Source organism: Fukomys damarensis, unplaced genomic scaffold (genome assembly GCF_012274545.1).
Source record: "Fukomys damarensis isolate Sample0158 unplaced genomic scaffold, DMR_v1.0_HiC HiC_scaffold_37, whole genome shotgun sequence".
In the NCBI taxonomy this organism is placed as follows: domain Eukaryota; kingdom Metazoa; phylum Chordata; class Mammalia; order Rodentia; family Bathyergidae; genus Fukomys; species Fukomys damarensis.
This window is the reverse complement of record NW_022900949.1, coordinates 29,192,968-29,207,897: the sequence shown is the minus strand read 5'-3', so window position 1 is coordinate 29,207,897 and position 14,930 is coordinate 29,192,968. Positions and strand designations below refer to the sequence as shown.

General features: G+C 43.7%; 1 long non-coding RNA gene across 1 annotated transcript in view; it reads left to right on the top strand.

Annotated features, from left to right (window-relative positions):
- The window catches only part of LOC104857383, a 34,071-nt gene that overhangs the window by 6,985 nt on the left and 12,156 nt on the right, over nucleotides 1-14,930 (top strand). The window contains exons 2-3 of the long non-coding RNA XR_778838.2: nucleotides 5,869-6,047; nucleotides 6,496-6,585. This is a non-coding gene — a long non-coding RNA (uncharacterized LOC104857383). The remainder of the gene's footprint in view (nucleotides 1-5,868; nucleotides 6,048-6,495; nucleotides 6,586-14,930) is intronic.

Sequence of the window (14,930 nt, the reverse complement as noted above, 5' to 3'; positions counted from 1 at the left end):
TTTTTTTTTTTTTTTTTTTTTTTTTTTTTTTTTTTTTTTTTTTTTTTTTTTTTTTTTTTTTTGTACTGGGGATCAAACTCAAGACCTTGCACTTGCAAGGCAGGTGCGATACCACTGAGCTGAATCCATGGCCTATGTGGGCTCTTTCTTCACACACCAAGCAGCCATTCATTCATTGTACAGCTCACACCAGCTGGACACCCTCTGATGCCATCCAACTCTGATTCTGTCTACCTGGGGCGAGCATCAGATCCCCCAGGCCGAGGACTCAGTGCCCAAGGCCGCTCCTCTGCTTTGGGTAAGACTTGTGAGCACAGGTTGTGCTCTGCTTCTGACCAGTCTGGTGTAATTTGGGGCTCTATGACCCCTCCTTAAATTTTATTAATTTTCTAGTATGGCTCACGGAACAAAGGAAACACTTACACCTACTGGTTTATTACAAAGGATGGCATAAAAGATACTGATAGATACCAGATAAAGAGATGACTAGGATGAGACACGTGGGAAGGGTGTGGAATTCTTATCCCCCTCTGAGCCACCTCTGGGACCCTCCACGTGTTCAGCTTCTGGAAGACGTCTGGACATGGTCTTTCTGGGGTTTTGTGGAAGCTTCATTATGTAGGCACGACCGGTTAAGTCACCTCCCCTTCCCAGGAAAGTTCCATTCCTGTGGTCATGCTTTGGTCTACCCTTTCTGAAGCTACCCAGAGCTGCCCACCACCAGCCCTCTTAGTGCACAGAAGGATACTTGTCACTTTCGACATTCCAAGAATTTTAGGATGTCAGAAAATTGGGTCAATACCAAATATGCATTTCACAGTATCACACTGCTTAACTTCACCTCTTTGGGCCCAGCTTTCTGATCTTTATTCTGAGTATGAAAACAACTGGCATTGCTGTATCAATTGATAAAGATATACATTGATATGAAGAGATTTTGTGAACATACCGAGTACTCAATAGATTATAACCTTACATATTATGAGAATTAGCCAAGGTTCCAGAGTAAGTGGCTTAGGGTGTAACAACATCTCTTGCTTTGAAAGGTCCTCAGGATATTTCCCTACAAGATGTGTGCTATGTCCCACCTCCCGGTTGATTTCAATTTTTGATTCAGTGGCCTAGATATAGAATAGCTGTTACACACTAGTCCCATGAACTCTAGTGTCACGTCTAATGCTGATGTCCAGTTTGCTGTTTAATAGCATGTGTCAATGGTAACAGACCAGGCAAGTGCCTCTCTGAAGTAAGGAAACACCAAAGTACCCCTTTCCCTCATGCTGTCAGGGTGGATGTTAACTTGAGTCGCCATCCACCGGGGGATTGGTGGAGCACACTGCTGAGTGTGTCAGGGTGGATGGCGGAGGTGTGACCTTGAGGTCGATGTCTGATCCCTCACAGTTGACATACACAACTTTCCTGTGATGTTCCACTGTGCTTCCTGGCTGTCTCAGCTAACCACCCTTGCTCTGCCCGATGTCCCTGCTTTGTAGCCATCTGACTCTGGGCTGAATTCCTTGAAAGTGAGGGCTAAATTAAACCTCTCCTCCTTTAAGTTGTGGGTGTTGGTTGCTATGTCCCAGTGACAGGAAGGTGACTAACACACCCTTTATCTGCCTTGTCCAGGAACAACTCCCTCTTTACACCTGGGCAAGAGAATATAAGGTAGGGTTTAGGGATGTGAGTCATTCACATTTTGTATTCACACATCAAGAAAGGAAATATAGCCTGTGAGAGGCGCACCTACAGAACACAGGGCAATTTAAACTCAGCTGTACTAACAGACTTTTGTTCTGCAGTCCTGAAAGTCACTGAAGCATCTCGATACAATCTAGTGTATCTACCTAATGATTCATTGACTCATTTCCCCTCCTACCCCTCCACCCAGTTGCTAAATGCCAGTTTTACCTATTATGACTTCCTGTTAAGTCCATCTTGGTTTCCGTCCCTGCTCAGGCCCTCTGCAACCTCCCTTGCTTTGATCTTGCCCCTGCGGTCACTCTGTGACAGTCTGACTTTCTGGAATGCAGCTTCCACAATGGTATCAAGCCCACGGCTCCAGCAAGCCATCAAATGTGACCGTGCTCTGTCCTAGTCCTTCAACATCTCCCCTTGTCTACTCATTAAAGCTCTCTGACTTGGAATACAGCGTCCAATAACCTGGTGTTGAGGCTCAGAACTAATACCCGAAAGGTGACCTATTAGCATTCTGAGCACTTTGAACTGAAAGAAATTGGAAGGCTTCAGGATCAAGATCATGATCAGTTCATGGCCGGTTGGCTTCAAGGTAGAACCATCGTGGCAGAAAGGCATAGCAGAGGGAAGCCGCTCACCTCGCAGCAGCTGGAGCCAGGAAGAGAAAGTCTCTTAGGAGGGTGCCAGCAGCAAGATTCATCCTTCAAAGCCATGCCCTCAGGGACTCACCTCATGTAGCTGAGTTCCACTCCCAGTAAACTCATCGAAAGAAGTACACCATACGGCATGAGGGCAGGCCACCATGTGAGAGAGCATGGTGGCAAAACTCAATGTGGATGTCCTTTTTATATCACCCATGCCTCAGGCAGAGGTCAGGTCTAGGCCAGCCTACAGAAAACCTGCTCGAGTTCTTGCGAAAAGTCCACATTCAGGGCTTTGGGAACTGTTCAGTGCATGTGTTCCAGTATCGTATTCCGTCTCCTTTCCCAGCCAGTTTTAGCAAACCTGCCTCTCTCTCTCTCTCTCTCTCTCTCTCTCTCTCTCTCTTTCTTTGGTACCAGGGATCAAACTTGGGCCCTTTACGCTTGCGGGGCAGGCAACTACTGAGCCAAATCCCTGGCTTAGTAATCATTTTTCTTAAGGATCCCATTTATTAAAAAAGAAGAGAACTCAGTTGTTTCCACAGCTCTGTCTTACTACTATTGCACACTTTATTGGTGCCTAATTTGCCCCATGGGAAATCCAATCCTAAAAATAACCTCAGGAGTTCTTGATTGCATTAGCAGAACACACAGGAAACCAGGTGCGTAGCAGGTGCCCCAGGAATGGCCATCATTGTATTAGACTCAGCCCTTCGCACTACAGGGAAATTTGTTGGGATTTCATTTCCAGGAGCTATGCCAGAGACAAACACTAGTATTGAATGGCTGCCATTTTTAGCACACAGCCATGTTGTAGAAGGATATATTTGGGGCTGTGTGTTCACGTGAGCTGCTGTCTTTTTCTGAATCAAACTGGTCAACTTGAAAAGTTCCATGGCCACAAGGTAATCTCATTTTTATTAAAGTTTTGAGACCCATCTCAGCCAACTAGAGGACTCAATGAAATGGTTTTGCTCTCTTCTTATAAAATATTGAATGGATTTGATCAAGTTGTAGATTACAGGCACTACTCAAATTCATTATGCTGTAAATTTTACCTATCAGTGTCACAGCTAAGGACCAGCAATATCTTAGTCTTCCTTTCGCTCATCATCAGTATAAATTATTGGCATTTCAAGAGAAGCCCTTCACCGGCTCACAACCAAATGAATTTTTAAATCATTTAACAAAACTGTTTACTGAAAAAAGTTAAAAACAAAATAAAAAACACATGAACCAAAGATATTTTGTACCAAAGTGGCTGTGGCTATTATCTAAATTACCCGCAGCCCATGGGATTTAAAGGGCAGACAATTCCAGTGCAACCTTGAGTCATAGAAAGATCTGATACAGGGCAACATTTCATAGGCGTTTTGGTTCTTCTAGGCAAACACGCTAAGTCTGACACATTTAAACGACTGCTTCTATTGTGAACATGACCAGATGGCAGATACAAGGGATGATCAATGTATGGTAAACGTTTACATTTAAAAAGTATCAAAGTAAAAGACACATTGCCATTAATCCTCTTCAGTCCACTCCTTCTTGATGAACCTCAGACATTTATAGCTAAATGGATGGACCTTGAGACCATACTCTTTTTGAGACAGGGTCTCATTGTGTAGTTGAGACTGACCTGGAACTCACTATGTAGCCCAGGCTGGTCTCGAACTCACAGCAATCCTCCTGCCTCAGCCTCCCAAGTGCTGGGATTACAGGCGTGGAGACCATACTCTTAAGTGGGATAAATCAGACACACATATTTAAATACCGAGTTGTTTCTCTAGTGTGAGAAACTGAAAATGGAAATAAGGACTGAAGTGTATAATCGATGTTGGGAAATGGGAAGAAAGTGTTCAAATGGGAAGGGGAACAGGGGGAGGGAGGAAGGAAGGAAGGGACAAGAAAAGAAGTGAAAACAGAAGGAAAAAATGGAAACAAAGCTTTTGCACATAGGGAGAGACTTGAGGGGAGAATTTTAAATTTATTTTGAAAAGTAAATTTCTCACTTCCAGCACACTTATCCTGTCCCTCTTGCCACTTTCTGAAGTGTCTCTGGTACTGTTATGGCTGCCTTGGTGTCCTGAATGGATTCAAAGTGTTTTCCTCACATGGCCATTTTGACTTTGGAGACATTGAAGTCACACAGGGCCAGATCTAGTGAACAAGGTGGTGAGCACGCATTGTCCTGTCTTTACGAGCCTGCCTTTCTGTTGGGTGGCACTTGGCAGCAGCATTCACTGTATTTTTATTACTTTTTACAAAGACACTCAGGAAAGAGGACTCCAGAGCTGCTTCAGAAAGTGCAAAGATGATGGGATACGTGTGTTCGAAGCAAGGGGGAAGATTTTGAAGAACATTACTGGCCCTGTGTCTTTCACTGTGATAACTTTTACTTAAACATTTACTGTATATTTTGATCATATTGCCTAAGTGTTTACAGTGCATATATCTAAATTCACAGCTGATAATGGGACAGCTTCCTGTGACTTCCTCAGTGATTCTGGGAAGCAGGAAGTGAAGATGCTGTCATTGTCATTTACAGAATAGGTACAGATGTGGCTATAATCAGAGCTGGTCCCCCGCAGGCCAGTGCAGTGTGCTCTCCCCACGGCTGCAGTTTGCACAAGGGATGTCCTTTACCATCATTTGATTTTACTTTCTTGTTCCAAAAAATTAGATCAAGAGCACCGGCAAGAAGTGACATGAAAAATGGAATTATTTGGCAGGTCACAGCCAGACAGACAAGAGGGGAAGGAGGGATAGAGACTGGGAGTTAGGAGCCCCAGGCAGCCCAAACTGGGAGTCTGTTGGCTGCTTCTCTGGGTCCCATCAGGGGAGCTCGAGTCAGCTAAGAGAGACAGAGCCCAGGGTGAGATCTACACAGTCAGTAATCAGCACAGTCACCACCAGCCTGTGGGGATGAGCTCCAGGCCCTTCCCCAGCGGAAACATCCGAGGGATCCCCATAAAAGATCTCACCTTCTTCCGCTCATTCCCCAAACGTGGGCAGCAGGCATCTGCACCATTAATTGCAGTCGTTCCCCAAGCCTGCCCCACGGAGCCCCCAGTTAGATCCGAATTTCAGGAAAACGATGAATCCCTTTCAGTGTACCTCAGTATCGCACGGGACGTGACAGTACGTGCAAGTGCAAGTATCCGGCCTTTTGGTTTCCTGAATGTGGCAAGTGTCCATCATTCAAGCATAATTTCTGGTTTTCTCAGTCTGAAACCAAGGTTCCTGCTGCCCCAGTTCTGTAGCAACTATTAGATAAGAAGAAAGATGGTGGCATTGCCAGGAGCTAGAAAGAATGTGAAGCAACCCGGACTCTCAGGCAGTGTGTTAGGTTTCGTTCCTCACCAAGACCACCGGCCAGACCCACCGTAAACAGGTCTTCTACCCCATAGGAAGCTGTGGAGGCAATTGTTAGAATCTCTCCCAGCTGAATCCCAGCCCTGCCCTGTCCTCACTTTGCACCTATAGTTTATTTTCTGATTTTTTTTCTTATTTTTCCCCTTTCCCTTTCTTGTAGGAACAAATTCCAAGCCTCCTTATTCCTAACCTGATGGTCATCCTGCCCCGCCGTGTCATCCTCCTCCTGGGGCTGTGGTCCAGGTGCCTTTCCATCCAATTAAATCAAGCCTGGGTCTTCTTTTGGGAACTTTTAGTTGGACAGCGAGGCTGTGGTGTACACATCAGGCCACGGACATGGTAAGATGCTTACTAGACAGTATGTAGACATGGTCTTTCTGCATTAATATGACAGGAGGAGGGATAGAAGAGATCAGGCTAGGTGGAAAGGAAACGGAAAAATGGTACTTTTAAGAAAAATTGCAGGGGGTTTAGCTCAGTGATGCTGCCACCTGCCTCATAAGTGCAAGGTGCTAAATTCCATCTCCGGTACCAAAAACACAAAAACTCAAAACTGCAGTTTCAGGACACAAAAGTTACTCGAGTCCTTTCTCCCTCTGGGAAACTCACTCAAAAAGTCCCTAAGGGTTACAGTAAGCCTGTAAATTGGGCTCTGGGCCTGTGCTTCTCACTGTAAATTGTGCTTCCCCCCCCCACACCTCACCCTCAAGGAAGCAGCAGTGTTAGTGGGCATCAGACTTCAACCTCAGACACAGGTAATTGCTTTGCATTCTGACATTGCCTCCAGATGGCTGACTAACGACAGCTGGAACACATCCTAGATCACCCAGTTTGAAGACACTCCAAGTCCCATACTAACCCAGCTCTGGATCGTAAGGTATTGCTCTTTCTCTCTCTCCATGGACTGCACTTTTTCTTTGAGTGCGTACTTTAAATTTCTGCCTAATAAATCCCTTTATACCTCTTACTGATGTGTCTTGAAAATTCCTTTCTCAGATGGGAGTCAGTGAACCTGCAACTGAATCCTATGTGTGGGGCAGGTGCAGGAATCTCCTGGGACCCTGTCCGGTGACAGTCCCAGTGAGACAAATGTACTGTATTCATTGTAAAGGTGTCAGAACTGAGGCTTAGAGAAGTTAGTGCACTTGCCCAAGGAAACATGGAGGGCAGAAATAGATCTGACCCAGGATTGCTTGTCTCCATACTTCCAAGCTAGACCTAGACCCTGGCTGGTCAAGTCAGGGGCCAGAGGCTGCAGTACCAGGCTGGTTGGAAAGGCAAACTCACATCACAGGATGGACCTATAAAGAGGTGACCTACCTTTTCAAGGAAACCTAGATGCATGTTGTAATTTAGGAACTTATGATCTATATTGCTGCTTAGTATAATCCATCTATAACATACAAAAGTGTCAAAATCTGTAAAGAAATACATGTATACATCCATAAACATATAACCTGTGCATCACCAAAATATACTTGTAGACACTTGAAGTGAGGAAATGTAGGGATTTAAAAGGTGACAAAAGTCCATGTGTTATATGAGGAGCTGAATGAACAGATAGATATATAGTGTGCGCTGTAATCAAAGGGTTTTCACAATAGTGATGGCAGTGTCACCATTCACCAGTCACTGAAAAGATGAGACTTGCTAAGGAGAGTTTATTGATGAGGTGGTCAAACTTGAGACAGGAGACCCAAGTTTCAGATCCGCCTCCAGGAGGACAGGAGTTAGGCACATTCATGAAATAAAGAAGTGAAGTGGTCTGAGGTGTAGGGAGAGGTGATTGGAGGTAAAAAAATAATCAGATGGGTGCTCTGCCCACTATAATCTGACTTCATAGCTCTTGCATAGTTAATGTTCAATTAACTGTCAAGGAGAGGAGCTGGGGAAACTACTGAGAATTAAAAGCAGTCATATCAGACAGTGCCACTGGGACAGAGCTTTTGACCCCTGGCCTCTTTTCAAACCCTGTACCTCCACAGCCTGAGGAGCTCCTGGGGTGCTTACTAAATACAGATTCCTCTCCCTCTTCTCAGGCTCTGCCAGGTCCAAATTTCTACAGAAGTGACTTATTTATTTAGACAGGTTTTCCCAATGTAGATCAGGCTGGCCCTGAACTCACCATGTAGTCCAAGCTGGCCTCAAACTCACAGCAATCCTCCTGCCTGCAGGGATGACAGGAGAGTGCTATCACGGCTGGCTTCCAGATGTGACTGTTTTTTTTTTTTTTTTTTTTTTTTTTGTATCGGGGATTGAACTTGGGTCCTTGCGCTTACAAGGCAGGCCGCCAAACCGCTGAGCTAAATCCCTGGCCCCGAATGTGACATTTTTAAACAAGTCCTTCAGGTGACTTTTACACATACTAGTTTGACAAATCCAAAGAAAATTTGTTGATTGCAAGCAAGCTTTCTATTTAAATAGGTTAAAGATATGACAAAGGTTAGCTATCAATAACTATGATTCTCTGCGAAGAAAGTCTGTAGACAGAAACTATTACATAGAATATTTTAATTGAGGCTCCATTATAATTATACTACAAAACATTATACCTAAACTGCAAAAGCTAAAACAAGTCCTTGCCTCACTACAAATTTAAAATCCACCCTTCTCTGTTGACTCATTCTTTTGTCTTGGTTCGGTTGGTCTGGTTTTTTGAGATAATATCTTGCTGTGTAGTTCACCAGGTGGTCTTGAACTCACTATGTAGCCCCTGCTGGCCGTGAACTCACAGCAATCCTTCTGCCTCAGCCTCCTGAGTGCTGGGATTGCATTCTTTCAATAGTATTATATTTCATGTGCACTGTCTGCCAGGCCAGGTGTAAGATTCCCTGGCCAGTCCCTCATTAGCCCAGTCCATCAGTTAGTAGTCATTTTACTGCCAGATAATCATAGGTTTCTCCGTGCTATTATCAGACATCATTACCTGCCTAGTTAATCAGGGAGGAGAGAGACTTTTGGATCCCACTTAAATGTTTACCTTCATCTTGCAGTTCTGAACATGTTTCTCAGTGTGACTTTACCATAATTAGGTATGCTTCTTAATTTGTGTTCGCCTTTGGTGCCACAAAGCAAGTTCTTGATAATAAATCCAAAGGCTGTTCAAAGTTCCCTAGCTTTTAGTTCCCCCTAGATCATGCACTACTCTTGGTGGGGCCATTTATTGGTATGATTCGACTTGGAACAGTCATAGATATGAGTGTACGGGAAATTAATCAGGAAAAATAGCAAGGACACCGCTGGTAATTGCACAGGGGTGCTGACCAGCTGGAAGAGGCTGCTATTGCCGTAACAATGTTTATGGAGAAGTAAAGGTCACCCTGGTTGCTGGAGTTTTTCCGTCTCACGCATGTAATCCCAGCCACTTGGGATTGCAAGCTCAAGCCCAGCCTGAGCAGCCTAGTGACAGCCTGTCTGAAATTCTTTAAAGAGGGTAGGGGGTATAACTTGGTGGTATGATGTTTGCCTAGCAGCTCTTTGCCCCTGCATTCAACCCTCAGTACTACAAATAAAGGGGCTAGGGGTTCCAGCTGTTTCTTGGCCAGAAACGGGCAGAGAGAGACGTCCCTACTAAGTGGTGGGCTGGAGTTTCCAGGGCAAGAAAGTATGTAGGCTCCACGTGCAGACTGCTGACATTAAAATCATCTCTGGCCTCTCTTGTTGAGCAACAACGTGCTGCCTTTACAATCCAGAGGTCACAGCTGGAAGCCCTCAGGAAGGTCATCCAGATGTGTGGAATGAACCTGCTTGACGTATTTTTGCTTTAATTGAAAAATACTGGTAGGAAACGTGTGCAAATTGGATTTCATGTAAAATCTAGCTTTCCAGTCTACATTTCAGGCTTCTCTGGAAAACGTGGAGACCCAGGGGATCAGTCCTCCTTTTCACATGGTGAAGTCGGCTGCTGAGCACAAACCGCCAAGAAAGGGACACCACTCTGCCTGAGATGTGTGCGCTCACATCACTGGACCCCCTTCTGTGTGTTTTCCAGCCTGTGTCATTCATGTATGTCACCTGGCTGGCTTTGAGTTTGTAATCCTTATCTAGCTCAGTTACCTCTGTAGTATCACCATTTTCTTGATGTATTTCTCAAACTTGATTTTCTATATTCCTTTTTCATTCTACACAGCATGAGTCTAATGTTTTCTCTTTTCTGTGTTCAGTGATGTTTTTGTGACTCCTTATGATGGTCCTGAGGCAGAGGAGAAGCCCCTGACTCTCCTACCTGAAACCCACCTGTGGAGAGTGAAGCTGCCCCTCCCCCTCGCCACCCCCAGGGGACCAAGATGGCTTGCTTTGGTGCGCTCCCTGGATACTTAGAGGCCACTTTCCTCCTTTACTTCAGACACTACTTTTGCCTTTTCGAAGAGGGGAGGAGCACCATGGTGTGTCTAAGACCAGGGAGGGAGGGATCTGAGCCCTTTGTTAACATCTGCAGCCCCCTCAGCTAACTAGAGGATTCCCTGGTTTCGGGGAATCTCCACCCCTCAGTTATTTTTGGCCATGACAGTGAGGCTGTCCTCTGGCCCTGCACCAATTACGGGCCTGCACTTGGACCAATCACAGGCCTGCAGCTGCTACATGAGCAGCACTCCCCAGCCACTTCTCAAATTGGTTTGGGAGGGTGCTGCCCTGTGTTCGTTAAAACAGGCCCAGTTAAAATAGACTTGCATTGGTGTTCTGATAGACTTGCTCCTGATTTATTTCTGAGGTAGTATTGATACAGGAGAAATATAGCTCCCAATCTGCTACATGTCAGATGTGCTTTCTATCCCCTGCCATGGAAGAATGAATTTTAAGAGACAACAGGGTTAAGAGGAAAGGTTTAGCTGGGCGTGGAGGCACACACCTGTAATCCCAGCATATGGAGGGATGAGACAGGAGAAATTGCCATGAGTTCAAGGCCAGCCTGAACTGCATAGCAGGACCCTGCCTTGAAAATAAAAAAGAGTAAGAGAAGTTTATTGAGAGATCGTTTCTGAGAGACAAGAGGGGTCCTGAGTGGGTTGCCACTAAGGGCCTTTTTCAGCAGAGTCACAATGTGGGTCAAATTATAGAATTATAAGTACAGTTGCTCAGCTAATACAATACTGATCCATTAGGAAAGCAGGTCCGTACTAAGGGTACATGGAAAGGACAAAGGCATTTTGGGGAAGGGATGGGTCGGATGCTCCGGTCGCCTAGGTGACTGATGCCTATCTGGACTTCTTGGACCAGGTGGTGCTAATTATAGTTTCAAGTTATTGCTTATCGTTTAGGGAAGCATATAGGTCTGGCCACTGCATCTTTATCTTGAGACCTGGTCTTCTTCAGATGCACCTCCAGCCACAATTCTGATGTCTTTATTTTTCCACTGACTTCCTTGAGAGCCCAGTCCCTCTCACTGTGTATTAATTTCTGTCTAACTTAGCTTCCTATAATACTTTTGCCTCTGAAGGGCTGTCCTTAACTGCATTTAGGGGAGAATGGGCAAAATTTCAATCTTGCTGCTTTGAGCTGAGAAGGGTCAGTGTAGGGGAGACCACAGTCAGGGGTCTTTTCTAAGGGGACTTGGGTAGAAGTCATGGTGCAGTTTAACAGTTATGAACTCTTTTTATAAGCTGATCAAGTGGATCCCAGTAAAAGAAGTTTTGGCACATTTGTCATTAGTTTTATCTGTACAATCATTTGGAGTTTGGTACCTTCTAGGTGAGAATAATCAACTTTTTAAAGAGACTGAACCACATACAACCAAAGCATGAGTATTAGAATGGAAAGACAGTTTGGAGAAAGGAGTCACATCTAGACACTGCTCTTAAGTGACTGGAATAGTGATTGTAACAAGCTAGCTCTTAGACTTGTCTACTAAGTAAGGTTAGCTATAAGTTTGCTCGTTCTTTGTCACGAGTCCCTCCAGTTTTACCTATAAGAAGATGGAGAGTTTGATGGTTTTGAAGTACAATTTCAGCCAATGAATTTAAAGATGCTGAGCTTTTATAGTTTCTGCTGTAGCTTTTTAGACTCATTGAACCATAAAAACAGTCAGCTACAGGTGTAGATGGAAACTGACAGCAGGGTTCAGTGATTGGAGCCTTCTTGTTATATCTAGCCTTTATTACTATGGTGTTATTTTTCAGTTATACTTTTTTGTTGGGTGTTTAAGGCCAAGTTAAAGTGAGATCTGTGTTAAACAAAATTAACCGCATACTATCTGTCAGTGTCACTTAAGGCCCTTCAGGGGTTATTTTTGGAACCATGTATGGAGCCTCTCAGCTCCCTTATCAGTTTCATCAGCCAGGATGGGTCATAACCATGTGGCTTCCTGTGGAAGCAGAGACTTTTTTTGTGGCCCTCTTTTTAAGCACTCTATATATTGGTTGATTCTCATCCTCTGGGGTCTAACGATCTCCCTACTCAGGAGGTTGGGAGACTCATCAAAAGTGTAGGATCTTGTAGAAAAAGTCCCCTCATGTCCTAGGTCTTTGTTGATTTTGGAGGGCCAGGGGCAAAATATTGGCTATCTTAGCTCAGTTATCTTTTTAGCTCTGGCCTCCAAACCTCAGTTGTTGAATACCCAGGAGACGACTTGTACCAGTATTGTAGTAGGAGAAGTAGGTTTAACTATTACATCTAGATATCAAGCACCTTGGTATATCTAGTGTGATCAGAGAGCTGTTCATTTTTTATTAGCATGGTTGACTTAGAAGTTAGGTCTCTGCAGAATGTTAACAGATAACATTTATAAGGTTTTACATAGAAAACTTGAAATAAAAGGTAACGTAACCTTTTAGCCTAATGATCATGATGTAATTATTATATTGGAACCATTAGGTTTTGTCATTATCTCTGAAATACATTTAAATATTTATCTTAGTATAGGATAACTTTTTAGTTAGATAATGTGCTTACTTAACTATAAGCCACCTTAAGAGAACTTTCAAAGGATAATATATACTTAAAAATTAACAGAGAAACATACAAAATTTTTATGTTATCACTTTAAGACTTTGAATTTTATGTAAGCCTTGAGCCCATCAGTCTTTATCTGGTAATGTTTTAAATGAGTTTGGCTACTACCCTGAAACCTACATAAGTGGTTTTCCATGTAAATCTCAAAAAGAACCAAAGAAAAAGAAAGAAAATTGTTGAACTAAAAAAAAAAAATGTTTTAATGAAGCAGCTGCAGGTGCTTCAATCAGTTATTAACATATCAAACGGACTGATGGACAAACACATAAACACATAAAATAATTTTTCTTTGTCACTATTTTTGGAGACAGGGTCTTGCTATGTAGTTCCAGCTGGCCTTGAACTCACTATGTATCTCAGGCTGGCCTCGAATTCATGGTGTTCTCCTGCCTCAGCTTCCTGAGTGCTGGGATTACAGATGTGCAATACCACACCCAGCAAAATAATTATTTTAAACTCAGATGTATTTGCCAACTTGAACTATGATGACGCTTTTACAGTTTTTTAGGTTTGTAACTATAAATAGACTAGTCAGAACTTTTCTAATAGGTCATCAATTAACAGAGATCTCATAATACGAGTCAGAAGAAAAAAAACCTTTTACATATGTGGAAAGCAAAGACTGTTTTTAAGAAGGACCCTATGTTGATGGTTTATCTTATTCGCTATACAGGCTTTTTGTTGTACTGATAGCCACAGTTGTTTGATACCTACAGCTGATGGTCAAAACTGCTGTTCTGATTGCCACATGTAACTGTTCCCCCTAAAGGGACAGACTGTTAAAAGGTAATTTTAAGTATTTCCTGGGAGGGTGCTCAGGCCAGGTTTGGGTTTAGAAAGAGACTATATGGCATTCTTTGGAGCTAAATATGTATTCCAGACGGTGGGGGAAGACCTGTCAAATGTTTGGAGACATGTTTTGCTAAGGATTAGAGACCCAGGCTGGGAAAGCTTTTGGTCTTGATTCTCTTTCTCTTCTTGAAATGGTTAGGACTTAGTTCTTGTGCCATGCACAGAGTCACTCTTCTATCTCGCCCCTCACCTATGAAACAGTGCAATTTACAACAGCAGTGTTTTGTCCAAGGCATTGCCTTTCTCTGTGGCTGCTGGATTCCAGGACTGAAACAGGAGGATTGTATTTGACGCCTGGTTACTCTGTTGGACTTGTGTCTAAAGACTGAGTGAGTGCACAGAGGAAAAGGACTCCTTTATATGTAATCTTTGCCACGAAGCGAGTTATAGAAATGAGAAACAAAAGCAGCCATTCCTGTGTCTTATCTTAGCCTTGAAGATAAATAGTCTTATGTTCCCAGGATGTCAGGATGTTATAAGAGTACCGTCTTTAGCTGTGAATTTTATTACAGGACAGGGTGCTGCACCCTCAAGGGAGGAAATGTCCAGAGATGGACTGCTTGGGCCACTTCTCTTATCACTGGAGAGGACACAGAGCCACCTCTTCCTGAGGAAGGAGGTGTCAAGAGGAGAGTTTCCTAAGGTTGGGAAGATTTTTGGGGGGTCAAAGGCTTGTCTTCTTACTTTCTGCTTTAATGAAACAAAGGAAAACTCTTACCTCCTTCTAGTTATCTTGGTGAGACCTCCAAAATGATATAGGAGACATGTAATTCCCACCCTGTTACATGTCAGTTCACATGCTCTGAAATCAAAGGACGAATTCCAAAGTAAATTAGAGGTTAAGACTAAAGGTTTGTTGAGAGAGGTAGCTCCTGAGTGACAGGAGAGGTTCTGGGGGGAGGCTACCAGCGAGGTTCTTTGTCAGGGGTAATTTATACAGCAAAGTCACAATGTGGGTACAACATGGGTCGAACTGCCACCAACCTAGTGGATTACAAGTATAGGTGCTTAGCTATTTCATCCAGTAGGGAAACAGGTCACATAGTAAGGGTACATGGAAAGAACAAAGGCATTTTGGGGAAGGCATGGGTCCGGATGCTCTGGGTGACTGATGCCCAGCTGGACTTCCTGGACCAGGTGGTGCTAATTATAATATAATTCCAATTACTGCTTCTTCCTTAGGGAGGAACGTAGGTCTGACCGTTGCATCTTTATCTTGAGGCCTGGACTTTTTTAGATGTGACTCCAGCTACAATTCTGGTGTCTTTATTCTGGGTTTTTTTTTTTTTTTTTGTATCGGGGATTGAACTTGGGACCTTTAATGTCTTTATTCTTTGTGCTGATTTGTTTGAGAGTCCAGTTCCTCTCTGACTGTATATTCATTTCTATCTGCCTGTAATAGTTTGGGCTCTGAAAGTCCTG